The 23,947-nt window shown below is 43.0% G+C and overlaps 1 long non-coding RNA gene across 1 annotated transcript in view; it reads right to left on the reverse strand.

The window, feature by feature from the left end:
- Positions 1-1,315: 1,315 nt before the first annotated feature.
- Positions 1,316-23,947, reverse strand: part of LOC134982134 (uncharacterized) — a 79,786-nt gene continuing 57,154 nt past the window's right edge. Inside the window, exon 2 of the long non-coding RNA XR_010191354.1 lies at positions 1,316-2,739. This is a non-coding gene — a long non-coding RNA (uncharacterized LOC134982134). The remainder of the gene's footprint in view (positions 2,740-23,947) is intronic.

Raw genomic sequence — 23,947 nt, forward strand, 5'->3', positions numbered from 1 at the left:
GACAGATTTGCAGAGAGAGTTATTTTGTTTCTGTGCAGGGTAAATACTGGCTGCTTTATTTTTACACTGCAATTTAGATTATATTGCTTGTACACATCTGCAGATCAGCAAAAGATATATTGTCCGATCAATTGACTGGCCAATATATTATCTACCCAACAATAAGGGCATATTTTGGATATGTTTTTAGGTGCATGTAAAATGATTTAGAAACAGATTGAATGTGTGGAATTAAGGACAGTTCAGAGTCAAGGGTGACACCTAGGCAGCGAGCTTGTGGGGTAGGGTGGATAGTCGCATTGTCAACAGTTATGGAGATATCAGGTTGGTAACTACTTTTGGCTGGTGGGAAAATTATTAATTCTATTTTGGAAATGTTCAGTTTGAGGTGGCGAGATGACATCCAAGATGAAATGGCAGACAGGCATCCAGTGACACGAACCAGTACAGATGGTGATAAATCTGGAGAGGATAGGTAGATTTGAGTATCATCAGTGTACAAATGATACTGAAATCCGAAGGAGCTGATTAGTTTACCAAGAGATGAGGTATAGACTGAGAACAGCAGAGGATCCAAGACTTAGTCTTGCGATACTCCAACTGATAGAGAAGAAGAGGTGGAATCAGAGAAGTGAACACTGAAAGAGCGATTAGATAGGATGAGAACCAAGTAAGGGCTGTGTCCTGAAGACCTGGGGATTGTAGTGTTTGTATGAGAAGAGAGTGGTCAACAGTGTCAAAAGCAGCAGAGAGATCTAGAAGAATAAGTAGTGTGTAATGGCCTTTCGATCTAGCAGTGACTAAATTATTCACTACTTTGGTCAGGGCCGTCTCTGTGGAGTGTTGGGCACGAAAGCCTGACTTTACTATCAATGCTGCTCCTATAAATTAATACATCTGAATAACTCAAAAGAAACAAACATAGAATCAGAATCAGCTTTATTGGCCAGGTGTACTGTGAATTTCTAATTATTTTAAATAAACATTTCAATGCCAGCGTTAATATATACTGGGGACACAAGGCGCATCTTATTACCATATACGATAAAAGTGCGCTGAACGTTGCAGCACCATATCCCCTAAGAGAAAGTAAGCAGTCGCACACATTGTATGCTGAGGTCAAACGTTCAGATATATATATATATATATATATATATTTGATATTAAAGGTTATGCATACAAAGTACCATATGTACAGTACATCATTAAGTATAACATGTATAAATATGGTTACAGAGTTACAGTTAGAAAAGAAGCAATTACAGTTACATAAGAATTAGTTACTTACAGCCAATATACATACACTTAGTTTCACTGGAATCAGGCAGCCAGTCATCAGGCAGGAGACTTCTGATACGGGTGTGTGTGTGTGTGTGTGTGTGTGTGTGTGTGTGTGTGTGTGTGTGTGTGTGTGTGTGTGAGAGAGAGTGTGTGTGTGAGAGTGTATATGTGTGAGAGAGTGAATGATAATGTAGCAGAGAGCTGCCTGCTTCTGGGTCCATATTTTTATACAGTAAAATAATGGGTGTATACAACAGTGGGTTTCATCTTCTTCCATAGGTCCAGAGGCTAGACCTCTCAAGAACTCGACGGTTCATAGGTCAGTGTGAGGGCTTTTGTCCTATGTTGCAAACACATGTGTCTGCCCCCCAGGGCCATGACTGTGAATCCAGTTTCCAGTCTCAGAAAGTCCTTTGTATTCATACATTTGGTCATAACTAATTATTACAATGTGCTACAATCTACCCATAGCTATCAAATTACTCCACACATTCTCCTGATCCTTTTGACACTAAGCATGATATATTTAACTTGTTCTGTTCCAATAATACTTCTCAAATCTGCAGTAAAAAGTTGTTCAGCTTGTCCGCCAGTTCCTTGTGCATGATAGTGTGTTTTCGGGTTTTCTTGTAGCTGGTTATGGCTTGCATACCTCTCCAAACTGACGCGGGGTCGTTGGCCAAAAGGTTGTTAGTCAGTTTTTTGGAGAATCGGTTTTTAGCTTGATTTCGCATGTCAGGGAGTTCCTGGCCTGTTTGTACAGGGCCCTGTCCCCACTGCTGTATGCCTCCTCCTTGGCCCGATGAAGCTTCCTGAGCTGGGAGTTGTTGTTATCGAAGGTGTGGACTGTTTTTGTTGGCACACACGTGTTCTCACAGAAACTGATGTAGGATGTCACTACATCAGCCAGGTCATCCAGGTCGGTAGCAGAAGTTTCAAAATTCTCCAATCTGTGCAGTCAAAACAGGCCTGAAGCTACAGCTTAGCTTTACTTGTCCAGCGTTTGATGGACCTGACTACGGGCTTTTCCATCCTTAGCTTCTGGATGTATGTGGAGAGCAGATGGACTATGCAGTGGTTGGAGGGGCCTAGGGTTGCGTGGGTGATGGACTGGTAAGCTGTCTTGATGGAGGAATAGCGGTGGTCCAGGGTTTGCCCCTCCTTGGTATGGCACTTGATTTGCTGCTTGTACTCAGGTAGCTCCTGGCTCAGGTTGGTGTTGTTGAAGTCTCCCAGTACTATAAGCAGTGAGTCCGGATATTTGAGTTCTGTATCTGCTATCCTGGTGGCCAGCTGTTGCAGGGCATCGTTTGTGTCTGTTTGGGGGGGGATATACACCCCCACCAGTACTGTTGAGGAAAATTCCCGGGGGGAGTAGAATGGGTTGCAGTTAATGATGAGCATCTCCAATTGCGGGCTGCTTGATTTACTTAGGATCGGATATAATGGGGTTAATACCTGGTGAAAAGAGCGCAATGAATGTCAGTTACATAAATAAATTATATTCTGCATCTATTATTTGATATAACATACAATTTAAAGAACAATTAATACTAAAAGATCAAAATCATATAAAATATATGTAAGTGGATTCCAAAACACATAGCAATAAAGACTTAAGGGCCCTACACACTGGTAGATATTTTAGAACGATATGGACGATATCGTTCAAAAATGAACATTATAGCATTCATATAGTTCAGTGTGGAGGCACTGACGATGAACGATGTGTGTCCCCGCAGTCGTTCATCGTTGGTCTATCTTCGTTTATCATTGCAAGCCAATTTGGACGATATCAATGTTTCCAATGTCAAATCGTTCATAGAAATCGTTCAGAGTGTATGCAAAAAATAATTACTGAAAAATCGTCCATTGGGGGTAATTCTGAGTTGATCGCAGCAGGAACTTTGTTAGCAGTTGGGCAAAACCATGTGCACTGTAGGGGAGGCAGATATAACATGTGCAGAGAGAGTTAGATTTGGGTGAGTTATTTTGTTTCTGTGCAGGGTAAATACTGGCTGCTTTATTTTTACACTGCAATTTAGATTGCAGATTGAATACACCACACCCAAATCTAACTCTCTCTGCACATGTTATATCTGCCTCCCCTGCAGTGCACATGGTTTTGCCCAACTGCTAACAGAATTCCTGCTGCGATCAACTCAGAATTACCCCCATTGTTCAGATCGTTCATTGCTCAAATCGTCCAAATCGCACAGGTGTAGGGCCCTATAATTTTGCAAGTAGATGGATTAAGTGCACATTAAGGGTTATGTCCCAAGAGGTTTATTTCATATTTCCACAAAGCTCACAATAGCAATCTGATTAATTCTGGAGGACTCCTCGTATCAACAAATATATAACTCTTGCATTTGTAGCAATATGTATTTTTGGGTTCATTCAAATGTAAAATACAGCTTTAAAAAGTTCTTATTATGCTTATATGCTATGACCCTTTGGACACTTAAGCCTTATACAGTACTGCTACCCTCTAATGTACTGCTATCCTCTGAAGAAAATGCCATGGGAAAGTAGCGGCGAAACGTGTAAGTTGCTTCCAATTGAAGCAATCATCAGCATTTGCACTGTGGAATTAAATCGCATTCCTGCCTTTTAGTATTAATTATTGATTATATACAGATGGAGTCGCCCTCATCTATAGCGGCTCCATCACAAACGTGCACTCCTGACGTGACCAGGTGATCCGGTGCCTAGCCCTGCTACGGGAGTGCACTGAGATGCTCCCATTACAGCGTATGGGGCGCGTGAGTGTCACGGACGCGCACGCAGCCCAGACGCTGTGATAGGCACGCCTAGGTGGGCGCACCCCGGCACAGACGTAGCCACGATTAGTCTGGCTCCATCTGTAGTATGTTATGTGAAATAATAAATGCTTGATATAATTTACTGAAGTTATTGAGGTTCATTACACTCTTTGAGTGTTTTCACCAGTTACAAATGTGGCCTGCAGCTTTTCAAAGCGTTGAAAAATGATGGCTTAAAAAAAAAAAAATGTAGTAAATGTAATAATTTAGTACAGTTAAAATAACACATCTATATAACTGTACATAATCTTTAATTATAACTTTTAGAAAAACAAAAGGTAATAGAGTTATGGTCTTGTTATTCCATCAGTTTTCTACTTTGTTGTGGCTTCATTATATATAATCTTGCATAGCTAAGTGAGCATTTTATCCGCCTGGCTGTTGCTTTGCATGCACAGGAATTAACAAGTAAGTGACTTTATACCATCTAATCAGCATTCACATTCTTGCTGCATTACTAATTGCAATTTGCATGCTCACTGGAGTGCTTTTAATTGCTACCAAGCTACTGAGCTTATAAACTGATTCATAACAATGGTTGACTGAACTCTGGACAATATGTACACTGCTCATCATAATGATGGGGTATTCAGATGACATGAGAAATGGCTTTGTGCAATAAAATGGTTATATATGGGTATATGCAATTGCGGTCGAATTGCCGCAAATGTCGAAAAACGGGGCATTTTCGACACAAAAAATGATTCGACAATGCAATACGGTACTTTTCGACAAAAAAACTGCCGTTTCAGATTCGACTTTTTGCAATTCGACATTTACTCAAATTCGGCATGTCTGCAATGGTAAAAATGCGGCTTTTCGACAAAAGTATATTCTATTGAAGAATGTCGATTCGACAACAGTGCTTTTCGACAGTCATTTCGTCAATTTCAGTCCGCCTCATTTTGCTGGCGGGATCTAATAAAAAAAATGTAAAACTTTTTTTTGTGTTTTTTTTATTGCTAATAGCATATCTATTTATATTAGAAGGGATTATGTACTTGGTTTGTCTATTAGGAGCCACAAGTATTATTTATATATTTTTTAAAAGAGTATTTTTTATTTTTTACTGACCAAAATAATATGGAGAGATCAGTGCATGTTTTTCAGTGGGAAGGGGTGGGAATGGGTTAAAAATCGTGAAAAAAAATGCGTGGGGTCCCCCCTCCTAAGCATAACCAGCCTCGGTGCTGGTGTGAAAAATACGGGGGACCCCTACGTCTTTTGTGCCCCGTATTTTTTGCACCAGGACCGGACGCAGAGCCCGGTGCTGGTTATGAAAATACGGGGGATCCCCTGTCATTTCCCCACCGTATTTTTACAACCAGGACCGGCTCAAAGAGCCCGAGGCTGGTTATGCTTAGGAGGGGGGACCCCACGCATTTTTTTTCACGATTTTTTACACACTTTTGTGCCATCCATGAAGTCGAATCCAGGACGCACACTATCGTCAATTGGTCCATTTTTCGACAGTGGGACTGTCGAATCCGTTTTTTATTGAATATGTCGAATTCGGGTCCTGGCGGGAGGGTGTCTGACTGTCGAATTGTGTCGAATTTAAAAACGGTCGAATTCCAGCCGGAATTCGACCGCAATTGCGTATACCCAATAGTATCTTACCTATGCATTGTCTTTGAATGGCCTATGTGTTTTTGAAGATGGTACTGTATATTTTCTTCATGTGATACATGTTAAAAAAAAGTTGCATCAATAAAACTGTAAATAAAAGGCAAATTTCAAATATATGACAATTTCATTCACTGTCCCAAAAAAAGCTGATACCTCCAAATATGTTACCAGACAGAGGGGTATATTCAATTAAGGTTGAAACTGCCGTCTTGTTGAAAAGACGACAGTTTTTGACTTTTTCAGGTCGGAAGGGGTTCCGACCTATTCAGTCCCCAGCTTTTTTATTCGATAAGTCGGGGAATTCAACTTGTCGAATAGTACGGAAATCGGCGGTATAGCTACCGATCCACGTGCTTCTGAGGACAACGGGGCCAAATTCGACAGGTTTTGGCCCCGTTTCCGACCATCTCAGTCCGACTTAAAAAAAAGTCGGACTGCGATGAGGGACCTGAGAGGAGGAGAGGGGGGAGAGCCGCAGGCAGACGAGGGAGAGCCGTGGGTAGACGGGGGACAGCAGCGCTACAGCACAGCCACTCACGGCAGCGTCCACCCGGCTCTGGCAAGTAAGGTCCCGCTTGCTGGAGCCGGGTGGATGCTGCCGTGAGGTCTGGCGGCTGTGCCACATACTCTTGCGGCGCTGCTGTCCCCCGTCTGCACGCGGCTGTCCCCTGTCTCCCCGCTGGTCTCCCCCTTCTCCAGTCCCTCATCTCAATTCGACTTTTTTAACGTTGAGTTGAGATGGGCATTGATTAGCTCTTGTCGGATCCATTCCGACAAATGCATGTCGAAATGGATCCGACCTCAATTGAATATACCCCAGGAAGTTAAATGATTAATGATTTTGCCTTGTAAATGATTGCCCCTTTAAAAAAACGTCTGAGTTCGGCCGGCAACCCGCACAGTCGCCGAATTTAGGCATCATTAAATCCGGCCCAATGTTGGGGTTAAGAAATGGAAATCCATTCCTGGACACTCCATACATTTTGCTAAGGAGCTCGCAGGTTGCATGTTATGAGTACTGGTTTCTAGTGTTTTGGTAGAAACACTACTAGTTTTGGTAAACACAGCTCTTTACAGACAATATCTAATCTTTCCCATCAGCTTTGACCCCCGTGGACCATACAATGGACCTTTCTACCACATAAACACGCTTTCTAGGGTTAATTTTTTCAGAAGTCAGTTCATCTACCATTATGTCTTTCAATAGTGGCATGAAACCGAACCACCCAAAACAACTGGTTTTGCCATTAATATTATTTTCCTTTTAAATCCCATGGCCAAAACCATCGCAAGCAGTAACATTAAAAAGCCACCGCTTAGTAAATATACCCCCTACTATTTTTGACTTTAGCTGGGAATTTAGGGATTTCGGTGCTAATGTACTAAGGCCGGCTAGACATCAGAACTATGTGTAGAAGGCCTATCCCTTGCATGATGCAGGGGACGACGGCGCGATCTAACATGCATTCAGCAGCAAGGCATCATTAATGAGGTCTTCTGGTTGACCCTGCAGCAGAGCCAACCAGAAGATGTCGCCTCCGACTGCAGAATCGTGCAAATCAGGCACACACACTTAGCGATATGCCTGATTTGTTATTCCAAGTTGCCTGGAAACTGCAAATCGGGCCACTATCGTTCTAGTGTGTACCTGCCTAAGCCTTGGAGAGAGATAAAGTGGATGGGGATAAAGTGCCGTCCAATCAGCTCTTTACTGACATTTTACAGGCTGTATTTGAAAAATAACAGTTAGGAGCTGGTTGGTTGGTACTTCATCTCAAGTCCACTTTATCTCTCTCCAAGTCTTAAGGCGGCTACACACCAGAACTACTCAGAACAACGATCAATCGTCCTGATGGTCTGGCTGAATTCCCTTCCGCCTGGAGCATGCCCGATCGGCTGTTCACACAAGGAAGATTTAATGAAGGACAGAACGATCACTGAATGTGTTATTCATGAAAATCACTTAGTATTGCAGTTACATTTAAAAAATTAAATCTAAGAACATAGTAACTCCCATGCCTGAGACATGTATTGCTGAAATATAGTTGCTTGATAAAGTTAGAAATTAGCAAAGCCATTAATCAGTTTTGAGACCACATGATTTTCACTGATTCAAAGTCCAAAGTCCAGTTTGCAGACGTAGAGGGGGATTTAGTAAAGTTCGGATTACTATGTAGATTTCAAACGCCATACATCAGATACAGTTTTCAGAGCCAAGGTGCAGGATTTATCAACTTGCAGATTAGAAGCTGAAACCTCAACCCACAAGTGAGTTTACAACGGGCCTTTACCACATGTGCTACAGGTCAAACCACATGTTAAAATGGTATGTGAGAAGAAATTAATAAATAAATTAAATACTAATTTGGTTGATAAGGACCGCTCTGACTTGTCAATATCTTGTCAGCCAATCAGAAGCAGTATCTTACTCTGCTCAGCCAATCACAGATTGCCACTCTTTTTGTTGGCCTTATATACATAGGGGCAGTAATTTAATAAAGTGTATTAATCAAATGTGGATTTTGAAAATTACCATATCATATGGCATGCGGTTAGCATACTGATCGCCGGGATTCCGGCGGTCACAATACAGACGCCGGGATCCGACATAGGCACCATACTGCCTCCGGAATACCAGCAAGGTAGGTGATTCCCCCTCTATGGTTGTCCACGACACCCATAGAGGGAGAATAGAACCTGTGGCAAGTGTGCTAGCCACCGAGCCCGCCAGGGTCTTAGTTGCACTCGCCCCCCTGCCGTCATTCCACCACTTGGGATGCCAATGTTGGTATACCGAACCCTATCATATAGGTCTATAAAAAATGTATCAATCAAAAAGTAAAAAGTTATTAATTAAGGTGTTATTGTTATGAACTGTGATATGTTAGGCATGCATTATCTAATAAAGGAGAATGTCAAGCATAAAAATGCACTTTCTTTTCACCTTAATGATGGATGCCTTGTAGTTTTCTACCGTCATGCTTTTTTAATCCTGCGAGGTCTCTATTATGGCTTTCAAGAAAGTGGTCATAAACAGTGTACTTCGAGCCTTTCTTGTAATTGTGTGTGTTCAGAACTTCAGATTACCTGAAGGACAATTCAGCAAGTATATGAATATTTCCTAATTGCACTTTTTATCAAGAATATTTGACATGTAATTCTTGCTTTTATTTGACAGTTTTGCCTGAATATGTTGATCTCCATTTGCATCTGATGCACAAGGTACATAGCGAATAGCCTGCTGATTGCCTCAACCAATTTAGTTTTTATGTTCTGTCCAGAGTGATGTAGCTACTACATAGTATAATTCAGAGATTCTTTGCCTTTTTATAAGTTCTTTTATCAGAAAGTTGAATTAGTTTCATCACATGCCTTTGTTTGTTCAGTATTGATCTGATTGAGGTAACATCACTGTCAAGCTGTGTAATTAGAGAAAGGTATAATTTGGCATATTCTTGTTTCTGTTGTAACAATGAATCTCTACTGATTGCCTTTGTCTCGAAGAAGCCTTTATGTATTTTTCCTCATTGTACTTCTTCTCTATAATAATTAACTTTTATTTGACCTTCTTCTTCATACGGCTCTATTCTTCTGCAATTTATTCTAATATGTTTAAATTGATCTCCTGGTATAATACTAATCCAATTATGATGCTTATTACTGTTGGCTGGTAAAAAGATGTTGCATTCTACTGGTAAAAAGCAGTATGAATGTTGTTGTGTCTCATACTGTAAATATCTCTACATCACGGCGTACCACCTTCTCTTTGCTTGCATTAGTGGCAAACTGATATAATAAGATCTTGTGTTTATCTACAATGGGTTCTGGGTGTGCACAAGCCCCTGGATCCAGTGAGGCTCACACTGCAAATCCTGCAACCGCAGATATCACTGGAAACATGTCGCAGGCACCATGTGTTCAGAGATCTACGTATGCGTACTACTGAGATCTGAGATTGGCTCATGCACAGTAGACTATGGCAGAGGGCCGCCCGTGCACACACCCAGGAGCACCTATACTGTATATCTGAATATATATCAGCCATTGGCTGTGCTGCACAGCTGATGCAATATGTCTGTGAACGTTTGCATACTCTTGCTGATCCACTAGTGATATGTCGTCCATTCAGTCGAACGGCCAATATATCATCTAGTGTGTACCCAGCTAAAGGGGGATATATAGCAAGGCTTGTACAGATAAAGTGGGGAGTGAAATTACCAACAACCAGCTTCTAACTGACATATTTCAAACACCGGGGCAGATGTATTAACCTGGAGAAGGGATGAAGAAGTGATACACCAATGATAAACGCAAGGTGATAACGCACCAGCCAATCATTACGGATTTGAAAACTGACAGGAGCTGACTGGCTGATGCGTTATCACCTTGCACTTACCATTGGTTTATCACTTCTTTATCCCTTTTCCAGATTAATACATCTGCCTCACTGCCTGTAACACGCCAAAAGCTGATTGGTTAGTACTTTATCTCTCTCCACTTAATCTCTTGCCAAGCTTTGATAACTCTATCCCTTAGCTTTTTTTTTTAAATCAAAACATAAAGCTCTTGGCAAATGTATGTTGACTTAATATACTATAGTCTTCCGATTCTGACATGAAGAGATTAACAAGGATTTGTGCAAAGTAGGTGCCCATAGCTGTTCCTTGGATGTGGTAAAAAAAATAGTTCTTTATACCAAAAATAGTTATGTTTACTATGAAATCTATGCTTCCCATAATATTGGGGCTGCTCGTAATGTAAAGTTCTTAAACTAAATATGGTACGTATATCAATTATTATTTTGATACTTTTAAAATGCTGACATATGTAGAACTGTACTTTACACATGTAAATGGAAAACATAAAGCAGAATTTAAATATTTCCCTGACCAAATGAGCTTTTAATGTAAAGGTAGCGCAATAACAATTGCTTAATAAGAACAACATATCCACCAGTGTATTGAACCATACAAAATGCTGCCCTGCAATGCTGATTTACATGTGTAATTCTGTAAACTTGCCCGTCTAGCACACTTAAAGGTATATGCCCACTTCTTGGAAATTGCCCCAGAAATGTAGCATGAAGCCTTTTAGCAAACACATCTCAAAATAAATATGCAGAGTGGAAAGAGTGAAAATTCACTTTAAAGTCCATCTCACTACCCCTTTTATAAATTTAAACTTTTATATCTTTATCCTAAAAATCTGATTTGCTCAGTTAGGTTTTTTGTTTTTTTTTGTCCCTTCTGTGTACTTGAAGGATTTCATATACTGCTTGAAGTGCGTGTTTAAATGTAATTTCCTGTAAATATGCAACTGGAAAGGGCAAATATAGGTTGGACCTGATCTCAGCAAATAGACCCGCATCTGGCACATCATATACTTTGTGACATAGCTGCATCCTGCATACAGCCAGAGACTTTTTCACAAAATATGAATATTTTTTGCATCACAAATGCAACAAAAGTACAATATATGGGTACCCTGTATACTGGGGTCGGCAATTCATGCTGCTTCTGTGTGCGAATAATTCACCTTTCAGGGTTAAATAGACAATTTCTTTGTAACAAAAATACTAAAAATATTTGTGTACATAGGTGATTGCATCTGTTGGGTAATTCAAATTTCTACAGAACATCGCACAGTTCCAGTCTGTCTAACACAGTAGGCTATGCTTGATACTTCTAAAGTGTCTGATTATTTATTGACGAGCAATTCAGATCTCTGGAGCTGATATTACTGCTGCTGATTTCAACATTATACCAGACTGGAGAAGACATCACTCCATCAGTGACTCAAGTTAACATTTCTTAAATGAGTCAAATCAGTTAGATCCACCAACCCCCCCCCCCCCCCTCCCAAAAAAGAAAAAAAAAACAACCCACAGTTTTTAACATCAGTATGTTGTGGGTAATTACAGATTGTCAGTCTGAGGCATTAAAGCAATTATATGCATGCAGTAGGGGCTCTGCTCATATTGTATGAAATTAAATTTAAGCTTCAGGGTCCCTAATCCCAGAGGGGCCCTGAAGTAACCTTTTTACATTTTTCAACAAAATCGGTGGAGTTGTTTAACAGTGTATTATTAAAGAAAAGGTTATTTTAATGATAGAATCATCACTTGTTTCACTTGCCCATTTTAACACCAAAAATAAGATTTTCATGTCTGGTCTTTATGTACTGTACTAGTTACCAGTCTGTCAAAATGACGTAACAATATAACAGTAATGACAGCGCTGGCGGCTGTGCGCCCAAATGGAGCAACGATTGAATTGCTCCTCCGGGTGGCTGCCAGTGCACAAAACACTTGAATTCCCCCCAAAGAGGTGATGAGCAGTGTTAGCCTTTTATTATATAGGATGGTTATAGCTCGTCACTAATAATACCATGATAACCAGGTTTCTGGTACAGCATAGCTGCTAGTACAGCTTGTTTGCCTGTCGCTTAGTACCGCCGGAGCTGCTGGCAGTTGTAGTCTACTTCTGTGATTTGCGCTCTCTACATAGTGTGAAACGTGTAATGTTTTCAAATGACAATTCCCGACAGCCTGAGAACTTATCTTTGTGACATTCCCAGGAATGGTGGAGCCTGAGAGGGCCCATCCTAGGAAGGGGGTTGGGAGCAATTAAAGGTAAGGTGCCTGGGACAAGGACACAGTTCTAATCAGTTAATTCTGCTGGCGCTGAGCCGTGTGTGCTGTCCTTGCAAGGGCAGCAAAGTCATTTGGACCTTGGCCCTAATTCAGACCTGATCGCAACAGCAAAATTTTCCTCTAATAGGCAAAACCATATGCAGTGCAGGTGGGGCAGATATAACATGTGCAGTGAGAGTTAGATTTGGGTGGGGTGTGTTCAAACTGAAATCTAAATTGCGGTGTAAAAATAAAGCAGCCAGTATTTACCCTGCACAAAAACAAAATAACCCACCCAAATCTAACTCTCACATATTATATCTACCCCCCTGCAGTGCACATGGTTTTGCCCATTAGAGAAAACTTTTGCTGCTGCGATCAGGTCTTAATTAGGACCCTTGTTGGATGTTGCCCTATTGTTGCTGGTTGAAAAGGGGCCCCCATAACAGTTCAAGCTTCAGGGCCCCAAAAATGTAGGTCCACCACTGCCCCTAGGTATGCACAAATGTAATTTTTAAAATGTAGTTGTTCGTTATAGTTTCTCATAGTGATGAGCGGGTTCGGATCCTCGGGATCCGAACTCGCCCGAACTTCACCTTTTTTTATACGGGTCCGAGCGACTCGGATCCTCCCGCCTTGCTCAGTTAACCCGAGCGCGCCCGAACGTCATCATCCTGCTGTCGGATTCTCGCGAGATTCGGATTCTATATAAGGAGCCGCGCGTCGCCGCCATTTTCACACGTGCATTGAGATTGATAGGGAGAGGACGTGGCTGGCGTCCTCTCCGTTATAGTAGAAAAGACTGAGGGGGAGATGTACTAAGCCTGAAAAGGGATAAATATCACTGTGATAAAGCACCAGCTAATCGGCTCCTAACTGCCATGTTACAGGCTATGTTTGAAAAATGACAGTTAGGAGCCGATTGGCTGGTACTTTATCACTGTGATATTTATCACTTTTCAGGCTTAGTACATCTGGCCCTGAGTGACTTAGTTATAATTGTGGGGAGGATTGGGGACGGGGAGCAGCTGTTAGGGAGTACAGTGCAGGGTTTTGATTATAATACCACCAGTGAGTTTAATCCGTTGTTTCTCTGCCTGAAAAAAACGCTCCACCATATCTGTGCTCACTCAGTGTGCTGCACTGCTGCATATATCTGTGCTGAGTGCACTGCTCACACTGCCTAATTGTGGGGACTGGGGAGCAGTTATAGCAGGAGTACAGTGCACAGTTTTGTTGACAGTGACCACCAGTCCAGTATACGTTTGTCTGCCTGAAAAACACTCCTGTGGTGGCTTTTTTTTTCTTCATACTAGTTTAGCAGTCTGCTGACAGTGTCCACCAGGTCCGTTATTATTATACAGTATATTATATATATATATAGCAGTACGGTAGGCCACGGCTGTACCTACCTCTGTGTCGTCAGTGCACTCGTCGTCCATAAGTAATATAATACTATACTATAGTATCCATCCATCTACATTGTATACCTGTGGTGGCTTTTTTTTTGTTCATACTAGTTTAGCAGTCTGCTGACAGTGTCCACCAGGTCCGTTATTATTATTATACAGTATATTATATATATATATATATATATATAGCAGTACGGTAGGCCACGGCTGTACCTACCTCTGTGTCGTCAGTGCACTCATCGTCCATAAGTAATATAATATTATACTATCCATCCATCTATATTGTATACCTGTGGTGGTTTTTTTTTTCTTCATACTAGTTTAGCAGTCTGCTGACAGTGTCCACCAGGTCCGTTATTATTATTATACAGTATATTAGATATATATATATAGCAGTACGGTAGGCCACGGCTGTACGAACCTCTGTGTCGTCAGTGCACTCGTCGTCCATAAGTAATATAATACTATACTATAGTATCCATCCATCTACATTGTATACCTGTGGTGGCTTTTTTTTTCTTCATACTAGTTTAGCAGTCTGCTGACAGTGTCCACCAGGTCCGTTATTATTATACAGTATATTATATATATAGCAGTACGGTAGGCCACGGCTGTACCTACCTCTGTGTCGTCAGTGCACTCATCGTCCATAAGTAATATAATACTATACTATCCATCCATCTACATTGTATACCTGTGGTGGTTTTTTTTTTCTTCATACTAGTTTAGCAGTCTGCTGACAGTGTCCACCAGGTCCGTTATTATTATTATACAGTATATTATATATATATATATATATATATAGCAGTACGGTAGGCCACGGCTGTACCTACCTCTGTGTCATCAGTGCACTCGTCGTCCATAAGTAATATAATACTATACTATAGTATCCATCCATCTACATTGTATACCTGTGGTGGCTTTTTTTTCTTCATACTAGTTTAGCAGTCTGCTGACAGTGTCCACCAGGTCCGTTATTATTATTATACAGTATATTATATATATATATATATATATATATATATATATATATATATATAGCAGTACGGTAGGCCACGGCTGTACCTACCTCTGTGTCGTCAGTGCACTCGTCGTCCATAAGTAATAGAATACTATACTATCCATCCATCTACATTGTATACCTGTGGTGGGTTTTTTTTTCTTCATACTAGTTTAGCAGTCTGCTGACAGTGTCCACCAGGTCCGTTATTATTATTATACAGTATATTATATATATATATATAGCAGTACGGTAGGCCACGGCTGTACCTACCTCTGTGTCGTCAGTGCACTCGTCGTACATAAGTAATATAATACTATACTATCCATCCATCTACATTGTATACCTGTGGTGGCTTTTAGTTGTGCCCATGAAAATATGGAGAACAAAAATGTGGAGGTTAAAAAAATAGGGAAAGATCAAGTTCCACTTCCACCTCGTGCTGAAGCTGCTGCCACTAGTCATGGCCGAGACGATGAAATGCCATCAACGTCGTCTGCCAAGGCCGATGCCCAATGTCATAGTACAGAGCATGTAAAATCCAAAACACAATAGATCAGTAAAATGACCCAAAAATCAAAATTATAAGCGTCTGAGGAGAAGCGTAAACTTGCCAATATGCCATTTACGACACGGAGTGGCAAGGAACGGCTGAGGCCCTGGCCTATGTTCATGGCTAGTGGTTCAGCTTCACATGAGGATGGAAGCACTCATCCTCTCGCTAGAAAAATGAAAAGACTTAATTCAATATATATAATATATAAGATTCAATTCCTCCGTGGAGACATTCACCAGCAGCAATTGCCTCCAGAAAGTACACGGGGACCTGAGATGGTGGATTCCAGTGGGGACGAATTAATAATCTGTGAGGAGGGGGATGTACACAGTGAAAGGGGTGATGAATCGGACGATGATGATGAGGTGGACATCTTGCCTCTGTAGAGCCAGTTTGTGCAAGGAGAGATTGATTGCTTCTTTTTTGGTGGGGGCCCAAACCAACCAGTCATTTCAGTCACAGTCGTGTGGCAGACCCTGTCGCTGAAATTATGGGTTCGTTAAAGTGTGCATGTCCTGTTTATACAACATAAGGGTGGGTGGGAGGGCCCAAGGACAATTCCATCTTGCACCTCTTTTTTCTTTCATTTTTCTTTGCGTCATGTGCTTTTTGGGGAGTATTTTTTTGAAGGGCCATCCTGCGTGACACTGCAGTGCCACTCCTAGATGGGCCAGGTGTTTGTGTCGGCCACTAGGGTCACTTAGCTTAGTCACACAGCTACCTCATTGCGCCTCTTTTTTTCTTTGCGTCATGTGCTGTTTGGGGAGTATTTTTTTGAAGGGCCATCCTGCGTGACACTGCAGTGCCACTCCTAGATGGGCCAGGTGTTTGTGTCGGCCACTAGGGTCGCTTAGCTTAGTCACACAGCTACCTCATTGCGCCTCTTTTTTTCTTTGCGTCATGTGCTGTTTGGGGAGTATTTTTTTGAAGGGCCATCCTGCGTGACACTGCAGTGCCACTCCTAGATGGGCCAGGTGTTTGTGTCGGCCACTAGGGTCACTTAGCTTAGTCACACAGCTACCTCATTGCGCCTCTTTTTTTCTTTGCGTCATGTGCTGTTTGGGGAGTATTTTTTTGAAGGGCCATCCTGTCTGACACTGCAGTGCCACTCCTAGATGGGCCAGGTGTTTGTGTCGGCCACTTGGGTCGCTGAGCTTAGTTACACAGCTACCTCATTGCACCTCTTTTTTTCTTTGCGTCATGTGCTGTTTGGGGAGTATTTTTTTGAAGGGCCATCCTGCCTGACACTGCAGTGCCACTCCTAGATGGGCCAGGTGTTTGTGTCGGCCACTTGTGTCGCTTAGCTTAGCCATCCAGCGACCTCGGTGCAAATTTTAGGACTAAAAATAATATTGTGAGGTGTGAGGTGTTCAGAATAGACTGAAAATGAGTGGAAATTATGGTTATTGAGGTTAATAATACTATGGGATCAAAATGACCCCCACATTCTATGATTTAAGCTGTTTTTTAGGGTTTTTTGAAAAAAACACCCGAATCCAAAACACACCCGAATCCGACAAAAAAAATTCTGTGAGGTTTTGCCAAAACGCGTTCGAACTAGGGATGAGCGGGTTCGGTTCCTCGGAATCCGAACCCCCCCGAACTTCAGCCTTTTTACACGGGTCCGAGGCAGACTCGGATCTTCCAGCCTTGCTCGGCTAACCCGAGCGCGCCCGAACGTCATCATCCCGCTGTCGGATTCTCGCGAGGCTCGTATTCTATCGCGAGACTCGGATTCTATATAAGGAGCCGCGCGTCGCCGCCATTTTCACACGTGCATTGAGATTGATAGGGAGAGGACGTGGCTGGCGTCCTCTCCGTTAGAATAGATAGAGACACTTGAGTTGATTACTTAGTAATTTTGGGGAGCATTAGGAGTACTCAGAGTGCAGAGTTTTGCTGATAGTTAGTTACTAGTGACTGACCACCACCAGTTTTATTTATTATTTAATATAATCCGTTCTCTGCCTGAAAAAAAACGATACACAGTCACATACCATATCTGTGCTCAGCCTCAGTGTGCTGCATGATAATATCATCTATGTATATCTGACTGTGCTGAGTGCTCACTCAGCTGAATTGTGGGGGAGACTGGGGTGCAGTTATAGCAGGAGTACAGTGCACACTTTTGCTGCCAGTGTGACTGACCAGTGACCACCAGTATATTGTCTGCCTGAAAAAGTTAAACACTCCTGTGGTGGTTTTTTTTTGTATTCAATAAACGCATTCTGCTGACAGTGTCCAGCAGGTCCGTCATTCATTATATTATATAAATATTTACCTGCAGTAGTGTTATATTTTTTTGTTCATCTCTATCATCTTTATCATCTCTATATTAGCAGACGCAGTACGGTAGTCCACGGCTGTGGCTACCTCTGTGTCGTCAGTGCTCATCCATAATTGTATACCTACCTGTGGTGGGTTTTTTTTTCTATCTTCTTCATACTAGTAGTTTAGGAGTCTGCTGACAGTGTCCAGCAGGTCCGTCATTATATTATATATACCTGCAGTAGTGATATATATATATATTTTATATCATTATCATCTCTATACTAGCAGACGCAGTACGGTAGTCCACGCTGTAGCTACCTCTGTGTCGTCAGAGCTCGTCCATAATTGTATACCTACCTGTGGTGGGTTTTTTTTTTCTATCTTCTTCATACTAGTAGTTTAGGAGTCTGCTGACAGTGTCCAGCAGGTCCGTCATTATATTATATATACCTGCAGTAGTGATATATATATTTTTTTTATATCATTATCATCTCTATACTAGCAGACGCAGTACGGTAGTCCACGGCTGTGGCTACCTCTGTGTCGTCAGTGCTCGTCCATAATTGTATACCTACCTGTGGTGGGTTTTTTTTTCCTATCTTCTTCATACTAGTAGTTTAGGAGTCTGCTGACAGTGTCCAGCAGGTCCGTCATTATATTATATATACCTGCAGTAGTGATATATATATATATTTTTTATATCATTATCATCTCTATACTAGCAGACGCAGTACGGTAGTCCACGGCTGTGGCTACCTCTGTGTCGTCAGTGCTCGTCCATAATTGTATACCTACCTGTGGTGGGGTTTTTTTTTCTATCTTCTTCATACTAGTAGTTTAGGAGTCTGCTGACAGTGTCCAGCAGGTCCGTCATTATATTATATATACCTGCAGTAGTGTATATATATATTTTTATATCATTATCATCTCTATACTAGCAGACGCAGTACGGTAGTCCACGGCTGTAGCTACCTCTGTGTCGTCAGTGCTCGTCCATAATTGTATACCTACCTGTGGTGGGTTTTTTTTTTCTATCTTCTTCATACTAGTAGTTTAGGAGTCTGCTGACAGTGTCCAGCAGGTCCGTCATTATATTATATATACCTGCAGTAGTGATATATATTTTTTTTTATATCATTATCATCTCTATACTAGCAGACGCAGTACGGTAGTCCACGGCTGTAGCTACCTCTGTGTCGTCAGTGCTCGTCCATAATTGTATACCTACCTGTGGTGGGGTTTTTTTTTCTATCTTCTTCATACTAGTAGTTTAGGAGTCTGCTGACAGTGTCCAGCAGGTCCGTCATTATATTATATATACCTGCAGTAGTGATATATATATATTTTTTATATCATTATCATCTCTATACTAGCAGACGCAGTACGGTAGTCCACGGCTGTAGCTACCTCTGTGTCGTCAGTGCTCGTCCATAATTGTATACCTACCTGTGGTGGGTTTTTTTTTCTATCTTCTTCATACTAGTAGTTTAGGAGTCTGCTGACAGTGTCCAGCAGGTCCGTCATTATATTATATATACCTGCAGTAGTGATATATATATATTTTTTATATCATTATCATCTCTATACTAGCAGACGCAGTACGGCAGTCCACGGCTGTGGCTACCTCTGTGTCGTCAGTGCTCGTCCATAATTGTATACCTACCTGTGGTGGGGGTTTTTTTTCTATCTTCTTCATACTAGTAGTTTAGGAGTCTGCTGACAGTGTCCAGCAGGTCCGTCATTATATTATATATACCTGCAGTAGTGATATATATATATTTTTTATATCATTATCATCTCTTTACTAGCAGACGCAGTACGGTAGTCCACGGCTGTAGCTACCTCTGTGTCGTCAGTCACTCGTCATCCATAAGTATACTAGTATCCATCCATCTCCATTGTTTACCTGAGGTGCCTTTTAGTTGTGCCTATTAAAATATGGAGAACAAAAATGTTGAGGTTCCAAAAATAGGGAAAGATCAAGATCCACTTCCACCTCGTGCTGAAGCTGCTGCCACTAGTCATGGCCGAGACGATGAAATTCCATCAACGTCGTCTGCCAAGGCCGATGCCCAATGTCATAGTACAGAGCATGTAAAATCCAAAACACAAAATATCAGTAAAAAAAGGACTCAAAAATCTAAAATAAAATCGTCGGAGGAGAAGCGTAAACTTGCCAATATGCCATTTACCACACGGAGTGGCAAGGAACGGCTGAGGCCCTGGCCTATGTTCATGGCTAGTGGTTCAGCTTCACATGAGGATGGAAGCACTCAGCCTCTCGCTAGAAAAATGAAAAGACTTAAGCTGGCAAAAGCACAGCAAAGAACTGTGCGTTCTTCGAAATCACAAATCCACAAGGAGAGTCCAATTGTGTCGGTTGCGATGCCTGACCTTCCCAACACTGGACGTGAAGAGCATGCGCCTTCCACCATTTGCACGCCCCCTGCAAGTGCTGGAAGGAGCACCCGCAGTCCAGTTCCTGATAGTCAGATTGAAGATGTCAGTGTTGAAGTACACCAGGATGAGGAGGATATGGGTGTTGCTGGCGCTGGGGAGGAAATTGACAAGGAGGATTCTGATGGTGAGGTGGTTTGTTTAAGTCAGGCACCCGGGGAGACACCTGTTGTCCGTGGGAGGAATATGGCCATTGACATGCCTGGTGAAAATACCAAAAAAAATCAGCTCTTCGGTGTGGAAGTATTTCAACAGAAATGCGGACAACTGGTGTCAAGCCGTGTGTTGCCTTTGTCAAGCTGTAATGAGTAGGGGTAAGGACGTTAACCACCTCGGAACATCCTCTCTTATACGTCACCTGCAGCGCATTCATCATAAGTCAGTGACAAGTTCAAAAACTTTGGGCGACAGCGGAAGCAGTCCACTGACCAGTAAATCCCTTCCTCTTGTAACCAAGCTCACGCAAACCACCCCACCAACTCCCTCAGTGTCAATTTCCTCCTTCCCCAGGAATGCCAATAGTCCTGCAGGCCATGTCACTGGCAATTCTGACGAGTCCTCTCCTGCCTGGGATTCCTCCGATGCATCCTTGAGTGTAACGCCTACTGCTGCTGGCGCTGCTGTTGTTGCTGCTGGGAGTCGATGGTCATCCCAGAGGGGAAGTCGTAAGACCACTTTTACTACTTCCACCAAGCAATTGACTGTCCAACAGTCCTTTGCGAGGAAGATGAAATATCACAGCAGTCATCCTGCTGCAAAGCGGATAACTGAGGCCTTGGCATCCTGGGCTGTGAGAAACGTGGTTCCGGTATCCATCATTACTGCAGAGCCAACTATAGACTTGATTGAGGTACTGTGTCCCCGGTACCAAATACCATCTAGGTTCCATTTCTCTAGGCAGGCGATACCGAAAATGTACACAGACCTCAGAAAAAGACTCACCAGTGTCCTAAAAAATGCAGTTGTACCCAATGTCCACTTAACCACGGACATGTGGACAAGTGGAGCAGGGCAGATTGAGGACTATATGACTGTGACAGCCCACTGGGTAGATGTATGGACTCCCGCCGCAAGAACAGCAGCGGCGGCACCAGTAGCAGCATCTCACAAACGCCAACTCTTTCCTAGGCAGGCTACGCTTTGTATCACCGATTTCCAGAATACGCACACAGCTAAAAACCTCTTACGGCAACTGAGGAAGATCATCGCAGAATGGCTTACCCCAATTGGACTCTCCTGTGGATTTGTGGCATCGGACAACGCCAGCAATATTGTGTGTGCATTAAATATGGGCAAATTCCAGCACGTCCCATGTTTTGCACATACCTTGAATTTGGTGGTGCAGAATTATTTAAAAAACGAGAGGGGCGTGCAAGAGATGCTGTCGGTGGCCAGAAGAATTGCGGGACACTTTCGGCGTACAGGCACCACGTACAGAAGACTGGAGCAACACCATAAACGCCTGAACCTGCCCTGCCATCATCTGAAGCAAGAAGTGGTAACGAGGTGGAATTCAACCCTCTATATGCTTCAGAGGTTGGAGGAGCAGCAAAAGGCCATTCAAGCCTATACAACTGACCACGATATAGGAGGTGGAATGCACCTGTCTCAAGCGCAGTGGAGAATGATTTCAACGTTGTGCAAGGTTCTGCAACCTTTTGAACTTGCCACACGTGAAGTCAGTTCAGACACTGCCAGCCTGAGTCAGGTCATTCCCCTCATCAGGCTTTTGCAGAAGAAGCTGGAGACATTGAAGGAGGAGCTAACACTGAGCGATTCCGCTAGGCATGTGGGACTTGTGGATGGAGCCCTTAATTCGCTTAACAAGGATTCACGGGTGGTCAATCTGTTGAAATCAGAGCACTACATTTTGGCCACCGTGCTCGATCCTAGATTTAAAACCTACGTTGTATCTCTCTTTCCGGCAGACACAAGTCTGCAGGGGTTCAAAGAACTGCTGGTGAGAAAATTGTCAAGTCAAGCGGAACGCGACCTGTCAACATCTCCTCCTTCACATTCTCCCGCAACTGGGGGTGCGAGGAAAAGGCTCAGAATTCCGAGCCCACCCGCTGGCGGTGATGCAGGGCAGTCTGGAGCGACTGCTGATGCTGACATCTGGTCCGGACTGAAGGACCTGACAACGATTACGGACATGTCGTCTACTGTCACTGCATATGATTCTCTCACCATTGAAAGAATGGTGGAGGATTATATGAGTGAACGCATCCAAGTAGGCACGTCAGACAGTCCGTACGTACACTGGCAGGAAAAAGAGGCAATTTGGAGGCCCTTGCACAAACTGGCTTTATTCTACCTAAGTTGCCCTCCCACAAATGTGTACTCCGAAAGAGTGTTTAGTGCCGCCGCTCACCTTGTCAGCAATCGGCGTACGAGGTTACTTCCAGAAAATGTGGAGAAGATGATGTTCATTAAAATGAATTATAATCAATTCCTCCATGGAGACATTCACCAGCAGCAATTGCCTCCACAAAAAAAGTACACAGTGAGCTGTGATGGTGGATTCCAGTGGGGATGAATTGATAATCTGTGAGGAGGGGGATGTACACGGTGATGAATCGGAGGATGATGATGAGGTGGACATCTTGCCTCTGTAGAGCCAGTTTGTGCAAGGAGAGATTAATTGCTTCTTTTTTGGTGGGGGTCCAAACCAACCCGTCATTTCAGTCACAGTCGTGTGGCAGACCCTGTCACTGAAATGATGGGTTGGTTAAAGTGTGCATGTCCTGTTTATACAACATAAGGGTGGGTGGGAGGGCCCAAGGACAATTCCATCTTGCACCTCTTTTTTCTTTCATTTTTCTTTGCGTCATGTGCTGTTTGGGGAGTGTTTTTTGGAAGGGCCAGCCTGCGTGACACTGCAGTGCCACTCCTAGATGGGCCAGGTGTTTGTGTCGGCCACTAGGGTCACTTATCTTAGTCACACAGCTACCTCATTGCGCCTCATTTTTTTCTTCTTTGCGTCATGTGCTGTTTGGGGAGTATTTTTTGGAAGGGCCATCCGGCCTGACACTGCAGTGCCACTCCTAGATGGGCCAGGTGTTTGTGTCGGCCACTAGGGTCGCTTAGCTTACTCACACAGCTACCTCATTGCGCCTCTTTTTTTCTTTGCGTCATGTGCTGTTTGGGGAGTGTTTTTTGGAAGGGCCATCCTGCGTGACACTGCAGTGCCACTCCTAGATGGGCCAGGTGTTTGTGTCGGCCACTAGGGTCGCTTAGCTTACTCACACAGCTACCTCATTGCGCCTCTTTTTTTCTTTGCGTCATGTGCTGTTTGGGGAGTGTTTTTTGGAAGGGCCATCCTGCGTGACACTGCAGTGCCACTCCTAGATGGGCCAGGTGTTTGTGTCGGCCACTAGGGTCGCTTAGCTTACTCACACAGCTACCTCATTGCGCCTCTTTTTTTCTTTGCGTCATGTGCTGTTTGGGGAGTGTTTTTTGGAAGGGCCATCCTGCGTGACACTGCAGTGCCACTCCTAGATGGGCCAGGTGTTTGTGTCGGCCACTAGGGTCGCTGAGCTTAGTCACACAGCTACCTCATTGCGCCTCTTTTTTTCCTTCTTTGCGTCATGTGCTGTTTGGGGAGTATTTTTTGGAAGGGCCATCCGGCCTGACACTGCAGTGCCACTCCTAGATGGGCCAGGTGTTTGTGTCGGCCACTAGGGTCGCTTAGCTTACTCACACAGCTACCTCATTGCGCCTCTTTTTTTCTTTGCGTCATGTGCTGTTTGGGGAGTGTTTTTTGGAAGGGCCATCCTGCGTGACACTGCAGTGCCACTCCTAGATGGGCCAGGTGTTTGTGTCGGCCACTAGGGTCGCAGAGCTTAGTCACACAGCTACCTCATTGCGCCTCTTTTTTTCTTTGCG

This window comes from Pseudophryne corroboree, chromosome 1, assembly GCF_028390025.1.
Source record: "Pseudophryne corroboree isolate aPseCor3 chromosome 1, aPseCor3.hap2, whole genome shotgun sequence".
NCBI lineage: Eukaryota > Metazoa > Chordata > Amphibia > Anura > Myobatrachidae > Pseudophryne > Pseudophryne corroboree.